The sequence below is a fragment of the Ambystoma mexicanum genome, chromosome 10 (assembly GCF_040938575.1).
Source record: "Ambystoma mexicanum isolate Mex_15411 chromosome 10, UKY_AmexF1_1, whole genome shotgun sequence".
Taxonomy (NCBI): domain Eukaryota; kingdom Metazoa; phylum Chordata; class Amphibia; order Caudata; family Ambystomatidae; genus Ambystoma; species Ambystoma mexicanum.
In genome coordinates this window covers 462,861,312-462,878,194 of record NC_090932.1, presented here as the reverse complement: position 1 = coordinate 462,878,194, position 16,883 = coordinate 462,861,312, and positions in this window count along the sequence as shown.

Sequence of the window (16,883 nt, the reverse complement as noted above, 5' to 3'; positions counted from 1 at the left end):
TCCTCCAGTGCCCCTGCTTGCACTCCTGTGCTGTGACAGGATGCCACGGACTTGCACGCGCAGATCATTCAGCCGCTTGCGGCAGTCCTCACCATCCCGGGGCACGCGCCCCACAGCACTGACCCTTTGGGCGATGGATCGCCATATTTGGCCTCTGCGCTGGCCACCGGTTTTCCGCTGCTGCAGCTCATCATGGTATATGAGTGCCTCCTCAACAAGTACCTCGAGCTCTTGATCACTGAACTTGGGTTTCCTCACCCTGTCCAGTGCAGTCTTGCCCCTAGTGCGCTCCTGAGACATTTTCTGGCCTTGGATCGCGTGGATGGCTTCCAGTAGCTGTGATATCCGACGGATTGTGATTTCCAAGATGGCCGCCGATTTATTTCCCGTTCCGGCGGTTACGCGTTTACCACGCGCTAAAAGCGCGCGCTTTGAGCGCGACATGGCGTTAGCGCACGGTGCGCCGGATTTAAGGGTTCACGCTATTCGCGCTAACGCCATGGACCGGGGTGCGTGCACGATGACTCGTGATCTGGCGGATTATCCACCGGGGGCCTTGGCGTTAGCACTAATTAGGTCCGGCGGATAATCCGCCACATTTACCGCCCAAGTCGTGATGAGGCCCATTGTCTTAGTTGGAGATCTGGACCCTGTTGAACATCCTGAGCTGCAGTCTTTACTGGCAGAAGGTGGACCCAACAGGGCAGAATTCAGCAAAGGACAGAGAGAGTGTCCTACTCTTGAAGGCCTTCGACAACAGGCTGCTAACCAACTTGATGGGCAAGAAGTTCGAAAGCACAGGTTAAGCTGGGATGATGGCCTCTTCTACAGTGAACCAACTGAGTCTATCTCTGGGGACTGCAAAAGAATTGTAGTGCCCCTTACCAACAGACTCCAGTTTCTACAGTTAGCCGATGAGATACCTTTGGCTGGTCACTTCAGTTTCAAGAAGACGAAGGAAAGGCTCTCTCTCTAATTCTACTGGATTAAGAACGGTGCAGAAGTTGATAAATTCTGTAGGAGCTGTCACACTTGCCAAACCTCTGGAAAGAGTGGAGCCAAGAATGTGACACCCTTGGTGCCTATCCCAGTGGTGGGAGTTCCTTTTGAGAGGGTGGGCATTGACATTGTCGGTCCCCTTGACCCTCCCACATCTTCAGGGAACAGGTTTATCCTGGTTGTAGCAGACCATGCTACAAGATACCCAGAAGCCATACGCATAAGAACTGTTATGGCTCAGGCTGTGACTAATGCTCTACTTGGAATTTTACCTGTGTAGGGTTTCCTAAGGAAGTGATATCCGACAGGGGATCCAATTTTATGTCCTACTACATGCAAGCCATGTGGAAAAACTGTGGTGTCACTTACAAGTTCTCTACAGCCTACCATCCACAGACAAATGGTAGAGGGTTTTAATAGTACTATGAAGAGCATGATAGGTGCTTTAGAAGAACCCCTTAAAAGAAAGTGGAACCTTCTACTGCCATGCCTTCTCTTTGCATATAGAGAAGTCGCTCCGGAGGGAGTTGGTTACAGTCCCTTTCAGCTTCTCTATGGCCATCCAGTCAGAGATCCATTGGCCCTCATTAAGGAGGGGTTGGAGAGTGCTCCTTCCCCCAAGCCAGTCAGAGTGACTGACTATGTGATAGGTCTCCGGAGGAGAATGTCACACATGATGTCAGAAGCAAGTGATAACTTGAAAACAGGTCAGGCTCTTGTCAAACATTGGCATGACCAGAAGGCCAGCATGGTTGAGTTTACTCAAGACCAGCTTGTATTAGTTATGGTGGCAACAAGGCAGAGGGCCTTGCAGGACAAATGGATAGGGCCCTTCAAGGTTGTGGGCAAACTTGGAGAGGTGAACTATTTGGTGTGTTTAGGCAAACCTAAGGAGGCTCCCAGAGTCTTTCACACCAACTGTTTAAAGGTTTATGTCTCAAGCCCAGAAGTGGGAGCTTTGCTTCTAGCTTCAGCTCAAGAGGAAGAAGAGAGTGAACCTCTACCTGACCTCCTCAGAGGCCAACCTTTAGATGAGCAAATAGAAGGAGTTAATCTCTCTTCTCAGCTGACTTCTGAAAAACAGGAGGAGTGCAAAGTTCTGTTGAATCAGTTTGCCTCCCTGTTTTCACTAACACCAGGCTTGACCCCTTGGGGCCATCATGATATTCTCACTGGTGACTGTTTACCTGTGAAAAGCAGAGGTTACAGAAAGTCAGAACATGTGAGATCCCACATCAAAGGAGAGGTCAACAAGATGCTTGATCTCGCGGTTATAGAGCCATCTACAAGTCCATGGTCTAGTCCAGTTGTTCTTGTCAGGGTGCTCTGGTCCATGGCGGGCGCAGGAGCGATGCAGAACCAACCACCCCCTCAATGGTTTCGGTGCCTGCAAGTCGAGGCTTACACAGACCTCCTCGACCAGAGCAGGGAAGGAGGATTAGGGTCTCAATGTTTGGATAGGTAGGGGGATTATAGGGTAACCGGATTGATGGATAGGGAGAGGTTATGGATAGGACTGGGGGATTTTAAGGTAGGGCTGATGATTGCACAGTTTTATTTGCCCAATATTTTGGCTTGCATATGAGAGTAGCAGTTGTACCTATATCAACACATTTACATGTAAAGGTGTTCCCCTTTGCTCACTACTAAAGACACTAAAGAGTCAGGCATGAGCCTGTTTACATTAACATAGAAGTAGACAACCATATCACAAGTAACTACAATTACAGGCATGAGCCTGTGTGAGCTAACACAAGGAGTGGTCAACATGCACTTGCACACTTAGCTTTTTCAGTCTTTAAGTCCTGTCCTGCAAGGGCTGTCGAGGCTTGTGCCACATCCTTGAAGTCTGAGGGTCCGGTACAAACTAAAAGAAAACAAAAGACAAGCATTAGCTTATGCATTCAAGTTTGGTGGTCACTCGCTCTTCATAACACACTCAACACGCATCCAGCACTCGGTATGCTTAGGGTTCTCTGATTCCAATTGTGTGCGCTGCTGCGCGTGGCTTATAACACCTAATATCAGCAGTTTGTCAAACACTGTCTATCCTCAGACCGATTGTAGGTAAATAACACGCTTTTGTCTCATGCGCATTCTCGGCATAACGTTCCACGAGGCGAAAGCACGCAGAACTCTGCATAAACATAAAACTGTCTTGGTTTCTATCATCTGCTGTAATAAGCAACGAATGCGGTGCTTTCCCCGAAAACTATGCCCACTTAGCTCTGCATGGCGGCACAGGGGCTCTGGAGGGGCTGGTAAATGCCCCCTGTGCTTTTCCCCTCACTCCCACAGACACCCTGGACTATACAGCATTTATCTGATTAAGGCTCTGGGCCGGATCGCTGCTCCAGAGGCTCTGGGCCCCTCGTGTGTGATTTCCTTGAAGCTGCTGGGCGCACGTCCTGTCTCTTTGGTGTCTCAAGCACAAGCCCCGTGCTTCGGGACTTGCGCATGCGCGTCTGCGTGCCACACCCAACACGGCTTTCCATTGTCTCACGGGCCCGCAAGGCATGCTGGGTATTGTAGTCCTGGCGTGCCTTTTGCTGAGATTTGTAGTTTTGGAACGCTTTTAGTCTGCAGAAAGGGCAAAGCAGTCTTCTATAAGGCTGAAAGCCCTTAAACAAGGGTTTCCTTACGGGCTCAAGTCCAACAGCCCCAATGGTTCTTTGTCCAAGGCCAATTCTGCCCCTGACAGCTCTCCCCCCCCCATGGAAGGCAGGACCCCCAGGTTTATCAGGATAGTTTTTATGAAAAGTGCGCAACAATCATGGGCCATGCACATGATGAGAGGCTCCCAGGAGCGATCTTCAGGTCCATACCCCACCCAGTCAATCAAATAGTATATTTGTCCGTTTTTCTGCTTCTTCGAGTTAAGAATGGCCCAGACCTCATATTCTGGTTCCCCTTGTACTAGCACTGGGGGTGGTTTTTGGGTAGGTATGCCTTGGGGTGCTGGTTTCAATAGTGACCTGTGAAAGGTAGGGTGGATTTTCAGTTGGGATGGTAATGCCAATCGAACTGCCACTGGATTGATAACTTTCTCGATACTAAATGGGCCTAAGTAACGAGGTTGTAACTTCTTGGGTCCCTCTAATTGTACATTTTGGGTAGACAACTATACCTGGTCGCCTTTGTGATACAATGGACTGGCGCGTCGACGTTTGTCGGCATAGGTCTTATAGGTGCTTTTAGCCTTTACGAGATTACCCTGTACCTCCTTCCAAACCTGCTCTATACCGATGTGTTGTCCTGCCAATGTGGGCAGCTCTGTTTTTGCTGTTGGGACAGATAGAGGTAAAATACGTGGATGTCTTCCACACAGACAAAAGAAGGGGGATCGTTTTGTGGACGAGTGAACAGCATTGTTATATGCTAATTCCGCTAGCCAAGTGTGTTGGACCCAAGTGGTTTCTTTTCCCGCAGCCAAACAACGCATGAATTGTTCAAGCCCTTGGTTCACTTGTTCGGTCTGGCCGTCTGTTTCAAGATGATAGCCTGAAGACAAACGGACTTCCATACCAATGATGTTACAGAATTCGGGCCAGAACCTGGAGGTGAATTAGGGACCTCTGTCGGTGATAACCCAACATGGGAGTCCATGTAGGAGGACCACGTTTTGCAGGAATAATTCTGCGATTTCCTTGGCCGTCGGGTACCCTTTACAGGGGATAAAATGGGCCATTTTTGAGAAGGTGTCTACAACCACCAATATGGAAGTATAACCTTGTACCTGTGGGAGCTCTACTATAAGATCCATGGTAACAGTATCCCATGGTATAGTAGGGGTTGTCAAGGGCCGAAGAAGACCCGCTGGCTTTTGATGATCGGCCTTGTTTTGGGCGCAAATTGCACATTTTCAGACATATTGCTGGACATCATGTCGTCACTTCGGCCACCAGAAATGACTCGCCACTAATGCTAGTGTTTTTGCCTTACTGGGATGACATGTTCGAGATGAATCATGGCACCATGACATGGCTTTTTCCTGAAGTTGGTTCGTGGGCAAATACAAAGTTTGAGCATGATAGTGGAGTTCATCTATAATGGCATGCTGTGGGTCCCGTTTGTACCACTGATGGAGGTCTTGCATGGGAAACTCCTTTTGAATGCTTTCAAAAATGTTAGTGGTTAAGCCCACAATTTTTGCCAGAGGAACTATTGGCCGGGACACAGTCTCTACTTCTTTTATCACTTTTTCCGGATAGCGTGTCAAAATATCAGCTTTCCGATTGTTTGTCCCAGGTCTGTAAGTAATAATGAAATCAAATTCGGCAAAGTATTGGGCAAAATGCAATTTACGTGGGCTCATTGTCTTGGCAGTCCTGATAAATTGGAGGTTGCGATGGTCGGTTATTACCGTCACTGTGTGACGTGTCCCCATCAAATAGTGCCGCCATTCGCTAAAAGCTGCCTTTATGGCCAATAGTTCTCGGTCAGCGATGATGTAGTTTGTCTCTGCGGGAAGCAATTTTCTTGAATAGTAGGCCACGGGGTGTAGTAGGCCCGTCTGAGGATCTCCTTGGGACAGAACGGCTCCTAGTGCATAACTAGAAGCATCCGTTTCTACCACGAATGGTTGGGATAAGTGTGGGTGTTTTAGTACCGGTGCGTCGGTAAAGGCCTTCTTGAGCTGTTGAAATCCCTGCTCAGCTAAGGTGTCCCAAACAAATGGACAACCTTTACGAAGAAGTCTCATGATCTGAGTGACCAATTCAGAGAAATTCTTGACGAAACGTCTGTAGAAGTTTGCAAAACCCAAAAAGGATTGCATGTCCTTCACATTGGCTGGGGTAGCCCAATCTAGAATAGCCTGCACCTCTTTGCGATCCATTTGTACGTCTGTCGGAGTGAGATAATAACCTAGAAATTCCATGGTAGTCCGGTGGAATTTGCATTTTTCCACTTTAGCATAAAGTTGATGTTCCCTCAGCTTCTGCAAGACAGCGCATACATGTTGGACATGTTCCTGGAGGCTATGAGAGTAGATGAGGATGTCATCGATATACACAATGGTGCATATATCAGATACTCTCGAAGAACCTCATCTAGGAAGTGTTAGAAGGCAGCGGGTGCGTTACAAAGACCGAATGGCATAACCTGGTATCATACAATCCGAATTTCGTTTTGAAGGCGGTTTTCCATTCCTCACCTTCGCGCACCTGTACCAGATGGTACGCACCTCGAAGATCCAACTTGGTATAGATAACCGCGTCCCTAACCTGATCAAGAAGAACTGGGATAAGGGGAAGCGGGTAACAGTTTTTGATGGTTATCTGATTTACCTCGCGGTAATCTATGCAAGTCCAATGCTCCCCAGACTTCTTCGGTACAAAGAACAGAGGCGAAGATACCGGCGAGTTAGAGTGTCTAATAAAGCCACTTTGTAAATTGGCTGCTATATACTTCCGGAGGTGTTCGTTTTTTCGGCCTCAGTTAAGGCATATATATGGCTGCAAGGTAGTGCCGCCCCTGGCTCCAAGTCTATTCATCAATCGAATGGCCGATGTGGGGGTAAGGATTCTGTGGCCTTCTTATTGAAGACATCTTCAAAATCGGTATATTCCGTAGGCAACTCCTCTGGGCGCACCTCGGGTTGGTCACTAGTAACACTTGCAGCGTGAAGGGCTGGCTGCATCAGTTGTCTACAATGCTCTTGAGAATAAGAGGAATTCAGATTAACCAACCCGGTGGTCCACTGAACCTGGGGATCATGTTTCCTTAACCAAGGCAATCCCAAGATAAGCCCCAATTGTGGGGCGGCAATTACATCAAAGGTAATGTTTTCCCAATGCCCATGTCCACATCAAGGTCACTAAATGGGTACTGTGCATTATAGGCTCGGAGCATAGAGCGTTACCATCAACCGCTTGCACGGGTTTGGGTTTAGACTTTCGTCGAACAGGAATGCCCAGTTTGACCACAAACTGGGCATCTATGAAATTGCCCGTTGCACCTGAGTCAACCAACATCGTTGCACCTGAGTCAACCAACATGGTAACCTCTTTATCCAGCCCCCGGATCCCTAACCACCCAGTCAGAGTGACATGTGGGGCAAAATTGGGACTACCTTCAATTGGAGCCCTGCTATTAATCAGGCTCGACCGGGTGACCACCAATACCGACGAGCCGAGGCGTTTCCCTGAGTTTTGGGCTTAGTGGGGCATTCTCGAAACAAAATGTCCCATTTTCCCACAATACATGCATACACCATCTTTCCTCCTCTGTTCCTTTTCTTCTTTAGACAGGGGACCTCAGACAGAACTGATTTGCATCAGCTTGTCGCCATCAGACTTGTCTACTACCCCTCGAGATCCTTTAAATTGGTCCAGACGCACTACTGGACGTGACTCCCCTCTTCTCTTGTACCCCCGCCGTTCAGCTAAGCGGTGATCCAAACGCAGGGCTAGGTCAATCATATCCGAGCACTCCCGTGGTGGAGGGTCAACCTGGGCAATAAGGTCTTTAATATCGTGCCTCAGCCGCTGGTAAAACAGGGACAAGCTTTTGTTGCATGGCCATTCGGCTTCAGCCACTAATCGGTTGAACTGCGTGACATATGTCACCAATTCTTTGCTACCTTTCCTCAAGGCTAGCAACTCCCGATCTTTACATAGTGTGGTAGCTCTTCGATTAAATATTTTCTCAAATTCACCTAGGAAATCGTCCCAGTCGTACAGGATGGTATTGTCCTTTTGAACTAGGGGGTTTGCCCATGCTGCGGCATCCCCTGTGAGATACGAAATGACAAAGGCGGTCCTAGACTGATTTGACCAGAATGCTGCAGGTTTTGTTAGAAAGTGAAGGCAATACTGAGTTATGAAAGTAGAGAATTTTTGTGGGTCTCCTGAATACCGCTCAAGCGGTGCTAGGGGAACGACTGGCTCCAGGGTAACTTGTACCTGTACTGGTGCTTGACCCGGCAATGGTGAGGTTTGAGCTGAAAGACTGCGGACTTGCGCAAACAGGGTAGCGTAATCCTGTCTAGATGTAGCCAAGTCCCCCTGCAGGTCCTGCAAGGCCTTAGCAATTTCTTCTCTGACTAAAATGGGGGCTGGCTACACCACTCAGGTGCCTGAATATTACGTGGGCTTGTGCTTCTGTCAGGGTGCTCTGATCCAAGGCGCTGGAGCGATGCAGAACCAACCACCCCCTCAATGGTCTCGATGCCTGCAAGTCGAGGCTTGCACAGACCTCCTCGACCAGAGCAGGGAAGGAGGGTTAGGGTCTCGATGTTTGGATAGGTAGGGGGATTATAGGGTAACCGGATTGAGGGTTAGGGAGAGGTTATGGATAGGACTGGGGGATTTTAGGGTAGGGCTGATGATTGCCCACTTTTATTTGGCCAATATTTTGGCTTGTATATGAGAGTAGCAGTTGTACCTATACCAACTCCTTTACATGTAAAGGTGTTCCCCTTCGCTCACTACTAAAGACACTACTAAAGAATCAGGCATGGGCCTGTTTACATTAACCTAGAAGTAGGCAACCATATCACAAGTAACTACAATTACAGACATGAGCCTGTGTGAGCTAACACAAAGAGTGGTCAACATGCACTTGCACACTTAGCTTTTTCAGTCTTGAAGTCCTGTCCTGCAAGGGCTGTCGAGTCTTGTTCCACGTCCTTAAAGTCTGAGGGTCCAGTTCAAACTAAGAAAACAAAAGACAAGCATTGGCATATGCTTTCAAGTTTGTTGGTCACTCGCTCTTCATAACACACTCAACACGCATCCAGCACTCGGTATGCTTAGCGTTCTCTGATTCCAATTGTGTGCGCTGCAGTGCGTGGTTTATAACACCTAATATCAGCAGTTTGTCAAACACTGTCTTTCCTCAGACCGATTGTAGGTAAATAACGTGCTTTCCTCTAATGCGCCTTCTGGGCGTAACGTTCCACGAGGCAAAAGTACGCGGAACTCTGCATAAACATAAAACTGTCTTGGTTTCTATCATCTGCTGTAATAAGCAACATATGCGGTGCTTTCCCCGAAAACCACACCCACTTAGCTCTGTATGGTGGTGCAGGGGCTCTGGAGGGGCTGGTAAATGCCCCCTGTGCTTTTCCCCTCACTCCCACAGACTCCCTGGACTATGCAGCACTTATCTGATAAAGGCGAGGGACCGGATTGCTGCTCCGGAGGCTCTGGTCCCCTCGCAAGTGATTTCTTTGGAGCTGCTGGGTGCACATCCTGTCTCTTCGGTGTCTCAAGCACAAGCTGGGACTTGCGCATGCGCGTCTGCGTACCACACCCAACACGGGCTTTCTATTGGCTCACGGGCCCGCGAGGCATGCTGGGTAGTGCAGTCCTGGCATGCCTTTTGCTGGGATTTGTAGTTTTGGAACGCTTTTAGTCTGCAGAAATGGCAAAGCAGTCTTCTATAAGGCTGTAAGCCCTTAAACAAAGGTTTCTTTACGGGCTCAAGTCCAACAGCCCCAATGGTTCTTTGTCCAAGGCCAATTCTGCCCCTGACAGCTCTAGTACCAAAGGCAGGATCCAAGGAGTTGAGATTCTGTGTGGACTATAGAGCTCTAAATGCAGTCACTAAGACTGATGCCCATCCTTTGCCAAGGACAGATGAACTGGTGGATAGACTTGGTTCAGCCAAGTACCTCAGTACATTTGATCTAACCTCAGCTTATTGGCAAATAGCACTGACAGACCATGCCAAGGAGAAAACTGCATTTTCCACCCCAGCAGGCCTATACCAGTTTAAGGTTATGCCTTTTGGACTAAAGAATGCACCTGCTACATTTCAAAGGATGGTTAATCAAGTTCTGAATGGAATGGAGGACTTCTGCATGGCATTGACATTGCACAGCCCTACATGGAAAGAACATATTGATCACCTAGGATATGTTTTGCAGGCTCTTGAGCAGGCCCATCTGACCATAAAGACAAGCAAATGTCAAATTGGTCAAAGTAAAGTGGTCTACCTTGGTCATGAGGTAGGAAGAGGTGAGATAAGGCCATTGCCCAGGAAAGTACAATCTGTGCAAAACTGGGCCACCCCTACTACTCAAACCCAAGGGAGAGCTTTCCTAGGTCTCACTGGGTACTACAGGAATTCCATAGAGAACTATGGGTCCATAGCTTCTCCCTTGAATGTGATCTCCTCTCCAAAATTCCCTAAAAATGTTAAATGGAATGAGGAGTGCAATCAAGCCTTTGAAAACCTAAAGAGAGCCTTTTGTCAATAGAGAATATTGGTATACTCTGCCTGGAGGTGGGAAGATGGCTGTGGGGTTTTTCTGTGGTTATAGTTAGTGGCATGGGGATGGAACAGGCCAGCCACCTGGCATGTGAGGGCCAGTAGAATAACAACTATAATGTCCTAGATAGGTTATAACATACTCAATACCCAATCATTTGGCCCAATAGGTTTCCTGGAGAAGGGCCCAAGTTGTGACGTCAATGGGAGTAACAGGCGATTACAATGTGCGTGCAGTATTTGATTTTTCTGCACTACCTAGGTCAATAGATTGGTGACATCACCTGTAGGGTTGCACATAGGACACGGAGAGCTTTAGACAGTGAGGAGCTAGTATTGGAAACTTAGGATTGGCAGATGAAGTGAACAAGTGATGGTGAGCAGATGGCGCATGCGCAAGATTGTGGGTGTGCCTGAGGAGCCAGCAGTGATTGTGAGGAGGGGTGGTGCGCGGAGCACACCTGTTAAGTTGTGGTGCGAGAGAGGCTTGTAGGAATTAAATAGTATTGGCATTATGATGTTCCTTTTTCCCTAAACAACAGAAACCCTCGACTTGAGGTCAGGTAAAGGTACTGAACATGTATGTAGGGAAATGTGGGGAGGACACATCCCTTCAGCACTTGGTAAGACACTCCCCCCTTAGAGAGAAAAGATTTGTAAGTATAGCATAGAAAGGTCCAAAGTTACCGAAGGAAAGTTAACTAAACCATGGCCACCTTGTGGAAGTTTCTCCAAGGATGTGCAGCAATCAATACTGACACACGTACAGGGTACTTATAAGGGGAAGAAGTTAACCAAATGCATGGCCATATGCAAGTTGTGGCGCATGTTTCAGGAGAGCGAGGAGGATGCTGCAAGGTGTCAGTGGATGGTGAGCCAGCAGGAGGTGAAGGAGCCAGGGGTTCATCCGGCCGCAGCTCCCCATGTCATCCAAGTGTAGCATCTGATGACACAGACGATGAGCAAGGAATGTACCCAATGTGAGAATTAAGGGCAGCAGAGAGGTACTCAAACCAGACATATAAGTCACCACATATACAGACATATATACTCACCACATATAGAAGAGCCAGCTATTTATCCAGAAGCAAGCAGCGAGGTGCAGAAGGGTGTGAGGGAGGGAATCAGGAGCATAGCCACAAACAAATGGATGGGGGCACAGATACTCTTGAAATTGCAAGGGAAAATGGATGGAGCGGCAGAAGGGGTGACTAAAGCAATGGAGGGTCTAATGAGGAGCAGCGAAGCAGCAGACTGGGTGGAGATAATGGATGAAGAGGACAGGAAGAGGGAAGGAACGAGATGAGAAATCCGAGAGAGAGGAGAAGGAGAGGAGAAGAGAAGAGAGATTGGAGAGGGAGGATAGGAAACGGAGGAAGGAGGAGAAGAAGGAGCACATGGAAAGGGAACCGGAGGAGAGGCTTGAAAGAGACCTCTAGGAAAGGAAAAGAGCCAAGCAAGAGCAACGGTATAAAAAGACACGGGATGTGGAAGAGATCATAAGGGAAAGAGAAGTAGCAGAGCAGGAAAAACAGGGAACAGAGGAAGTTATAGTTGGATAAATTGGCAAGGGAATGAGCGTGCAGGGAGAAGGACGAGCAAGCAATAAGGGCAGTAAAACACAAGGAGCTCTAGACAGGGAAGGTGACAGATTGGAGGAGGACAGACAGACATAACTAGACAACACAAGCTCACGAGGCAGGAGCACAGTAGACAGGGAAGGAGCAGGCCTTGGTGCCTGGGGAGGAGGAAGCAGGTACGACTTGAGGGACAACAACCTCAGTTCAAAACCTAACACAGACTTGACATCGAGGAGACTGAGTTTTGCAGATGATTTCTGTAGTAACATGGACACGGGGTCCGACAATGAGGACAGGTATAGTGGGCGTGAGAGGGGGAGCAGTGCCAATTACAGTCAAAGGGGATGGGGTCAGACAAGCGGGTGTCATGGGAGTTTAGGACGCACACAGGGAGAAATAGGGGGCATCTGGAATGAGCAGACATGACTGGCAACAGACTGGCACACCCAACAGGACACCATTACATATATAGATAGGCTTAGAGACATCCCAGGATGAAGGAAAGCGGAGATACCAATGCCGTGGTCAATGGGACAGTGAACAAGGAGATATGACGGCACTACCAGAGTACCCATATTAGAGCCAATAGATGTATATGCAGGCATCGAGATCGGGAGAGGGGAGCGACAGGTTTGATTGACTAGAAGGACGCATGAGGAGGAGGCAGCGTTCACACAGATGCTCTTATTGGAGAGAGGAGGGGTGCGACCTCAGTATGTACCATGGAAACAGACAGACACAGAGAATGTGAAGTGTAGGCTACTATTGTTGAGTGCAGAGGCTGGAAAGTGGATCCATGAGATGGAAAAAATTACACCACAACATAGGTTAGCTGTGGGGGATGTAAAGGAACTACTAGTTTCGATTCTAGGAGATAACATATGGAAAAGGGTGGGGTTCCTGGGGGTGATGACCCAGAACACAGCACACGACGGTTCGCTATTCGCAAACGGCAGGGCAGACGTATGGCAAGCACTGAGGACACAGTACTCAGACACATCAGGCAATGGGGTGATTACATTGTGGAAAATGAGGGAAGATGAAGACCCTATGCAGTACATTCAGGAGATTCAAAAGCTTTGGCACCTTGAAACCCGAGAGCCTTGGGACAAAACAGTAGCAATATTCCATCACATATTAGTAAAGGGGCTACTAGAGACTGTCCAGAATGGTTTAAGGAAATTGGTGGGAATGGAAGTGAAGGGCTGCCCAGAGATACAGCATACGATAGTGCACCATTGTAGACTATAACAGGAGAAGATTAAGAAAAGGGCAGAGGACAGGAAGATAGAGGAAGCAAAACTAGTACATAAAAAAATATCAAAGTATGCGATGGAGGGGCGGTCTTAACCAGCCACGCCCCACTTGCACCGCAGCCCCTGCAGAAGCTGCAACTACAGCAGTTTGCACTGCCCATGGGGTGAGGTAGACCACAGCAAGGGTTTGGAGAAAGGGGGAGCCAGCAAAGGGGGCATGGCTTTGGACCACAGATGTATCACAACCAAGAGGGCTTTCCGGGGGTTCCCAGGATATGGGCATCAGGTTCAGCAGAACTCTGGGGACTTTTGGGGAGGTTTCCAAGTGCAAGGGCAGGAGCCACCACAATGTTGAACCTATGGGCAAGTAGGACACATTTTAAGAGTTTGTAAGTACAGGGGGATGCAGCAGAATTGGGGGACGCAGGCCCAGCATGCCTATCAAGGGGACCACAATGATTATTATGCACAGCACCGTCAGCAGGAAGGGCAGGTGCAGGGCACATATCAACAGCTGCCACAAGTACAAGTGCAAGCCACACAAACACAAATGGTGGTACCACCAATGCCAGAGCAGGTACCATAATATTTACAAGCACCACAGATTCAAGGAAATACAGAGCAATTAGCACAGATACAGAACAATGACACACCAACACACACGGACACAATGGTGACAGTCCCTATCAGACAAGTGGGAGGAGTTACCATGGTAGGGAAACCCCCTTTACAGGGAATGGGATGTCCCTGTAGACTCAATAGAACAGCCCACAGATGAACTTGATGTGTCCCATCCTGTTGATCACACCCAACCCTGCGGATCAAACTTGCATAGGGGTAGCAATAGGTGACAAAACGTTTTCCTTTCTTGTGGACACAGGGCTGACGAGTACCTGCATTAGGGAAAGAAGTATTTACATTGTCAGGTGATACCATGAACACTCAAGTATTCCGTGGGGCTCGGAAGTGGTTCCTTTTACAGACAACATCCCACTTTCTATAGGAGATCACAATCTATCACTGCCTTTACTTGACAGACACCTGTAAACATACTGGGATGAGACATTATGAGGAGACTGAACATGACCATTTCATTCACAGACAAGGAAATAGAGTGCTCCACACCAGGAATACACATGCTCAACGTACGGCAGATTGTTCAAGCATATTGCGGACGCAAGATAAAGAAGGGGGTGCCAGAAGATGCAGAAATGTTCCAGTATGGAGCTGACATATCTATTGCTTGGCTTCCAGGCATTGCAGGAAAGATGTGTTGAGTTCCAAACGAGTACCTATTAAGGCCTGAGCTACCAATGGACGGGGAAGAGGGAACCATAGTGCCAATAGAAATAGAGTCAGTGGTTACAAGAGAGGATTAGATTGCAGTGCACAGGTTGGATGGCACAGTACAAGCATGGAGAGCAGTAATCACAGTAGCATACGGCTGCAGGTTGACCACAGTGAGAGACGAAGAACTATTCAGGGAAGAGAGACTAGAAATTGAAATGGTGTTTGAAATAAGTGTGACCTATTGGTTACAAATACACTACAGGGGAGTACCTCAGAGAATGGCGATGGCGCTGGAGACATCACCCCCATTCTGGGAGGAGGACATGGCCAAGGTACCAAGCACGCTATGGACCACAAGTCCCTATGATGTGGGTCACATAAAGAGCATAGCGGGAATGAAGATCAAGCTGAAGCCAGGAGCTGTTTTACCAAGAGTAAAGCAGTACCCCCTAACTAAAGAAGCAGTATTCATGAGACAATAACAGCCCTAATTGAGAGAGGCATTCTCGTACCATCAGAGTACCCATGCAATACCGCAGTGTATCCTCTGCGGAAGGCAAAGGGGGTCATGGTGTTTCATACAAGATTTGAGGCCTCACAACCATATTGGAGAAGCAGAATATCCTTTAGTTGCAAACCCAGTGACAATTTTGTGCAGCATTCCAGCAGAAGCTGCCTTCTTCTATTTTGGATGAACCAATTAACGCCCCATGAGTTGGTGACTGTACAACGCATGCATCTTCCCCTGGCTCCTCAAGTGCATGTTTATGTCCCAAAGTGCGGATGGCACGTGTGTGTCATGATGCCTACCTCCAAGGAGCCAGGTCCGACCCAGCAACCCCAGAGGCAGGCATCATTTCCCCCAGGGAAGTGCCAGCGGGCCCAAGCTGGGGCCCTTTGGACACAGTCCTGGCACCTTAGGCGCCAGGCTCATGTTGGACCCCTGTCCTGGCGCCTTAGGCGCCAGGCTCATAAAGCTAGACATGTGTTCAAGTGTGTTAAGGTGCACTTACCTGATGCAGACCATGCTGCTACATCCAGGCCCTCTTGAGGCCTGAATGGAACTACTTTACCTGTGGACCTACTTTCCCCTGGGTGTGGTCGGGGAAGGATACATACCTGATCGGTGGAAGGATACATACCTGGAACTTCTTCCAAAGCTATTTAAACCACGCCCGATCAGCAACTCACGCTTCGCGTTGTTCTGCTCCTCGCAGCTGGACGCTCACCGTGTCAGCTCCTGCATCTGGACTTCAGCCACGCCTGTCAGCATCCTGGGACACCTGCTAAGAGAGAATTGGAGAGAAAGAAGACCTTACCTGCTAAAGCTGCATCACGGAGACTTCACACCGACGATCCTGAAAGGGAAGACATCATTTTAAAAGCATTTCGCTTCGATCACTGCAGCGCTGCATTTCACTCACCTTTCCTGGGCACCTCCATCTTCAGCAGCGATCATCCGGATCCGCAGCCACTTCCCAGAACCTAGAGAGAAAAAGACAAGAACACAAAGTGAGAGAAGGAAGGGAATAGGAAAAGCTCAGTTTCCTTCTAAGACTTACCTGTTGGGTCATTCCCATTTCACTTCGGGTCCTGCCGCTTCCTGGCATTCCGGACCCTGGCCCCTATGGGGAAAAAAGACAAAGACATTGAATGAGCGAATGCAAAGACATTACCCGAACGCTCATCCAGAACTTACCTGTCATTTACTGGAACTGCACGTTTCACTTCGGTTCGGCGCCATATCTCCGGCATTCCGAACCCCGGCCCCTAAGGGGAAAAAAGACATAAGCGTTAGCGCTTGCTGCAATAAGACAATGAACATTATTATTAAGCTTGAACTTTTGAACTTGCAACAGAACTCTTACAGCGCCTCACCTGAATAGTCAAGCTTATTTGAACTCCCATCAAACCTCAATCCAGTGAAGTAACTGGGTTTCAACGCGCTCCTGCATCAGAAGCAGGATGGAGAACTCATCCTTCCAGACCCTAAGGTGAGACTTCACGGGGAACCGAGGAAGGGTATCGTGGGGGGCTGGAAGGGAGTGGGAGGCTTGAGCATTATTCCGTAGGTAAGTAATACTCCCTTTTCACGCACAGGGGAATATTCCTGCAAGCCAGTGAGTCCATCTTCAGAGTCCTGCGCTTCACCATAGAAGAAGCATCAGCACTCGAAGCCAGACCTGCGCCTCCGTGGGAATCAGGTGAGCGTGACAGTGTGCTTCATGTCTATGTCATGGTATCTCTAACAACATCAGCATCATGGCTTCTTGATGTTTTAGTCCAAGCTGTCCACACAGGTGTCTTAATCATGGCCTGCGGCTCCTCATCCATGCATGGATAGATCTGTATGTCCCTTGATCGGTATGGCTGGCTGAGGGGATAACTCTCAACGTACATGTCAATCATGGGTCTGTTGGGAATTCGTCAAAAATATAATGGGAGATTGCAGTGTTTTCTGGCCTTCTTCCAAATCATAAATTTAGTAAGGGGGGGTTAGCAGGCTTCCCTATCGCTCTTCCGGGTGTCCGCCAAGGGTGCA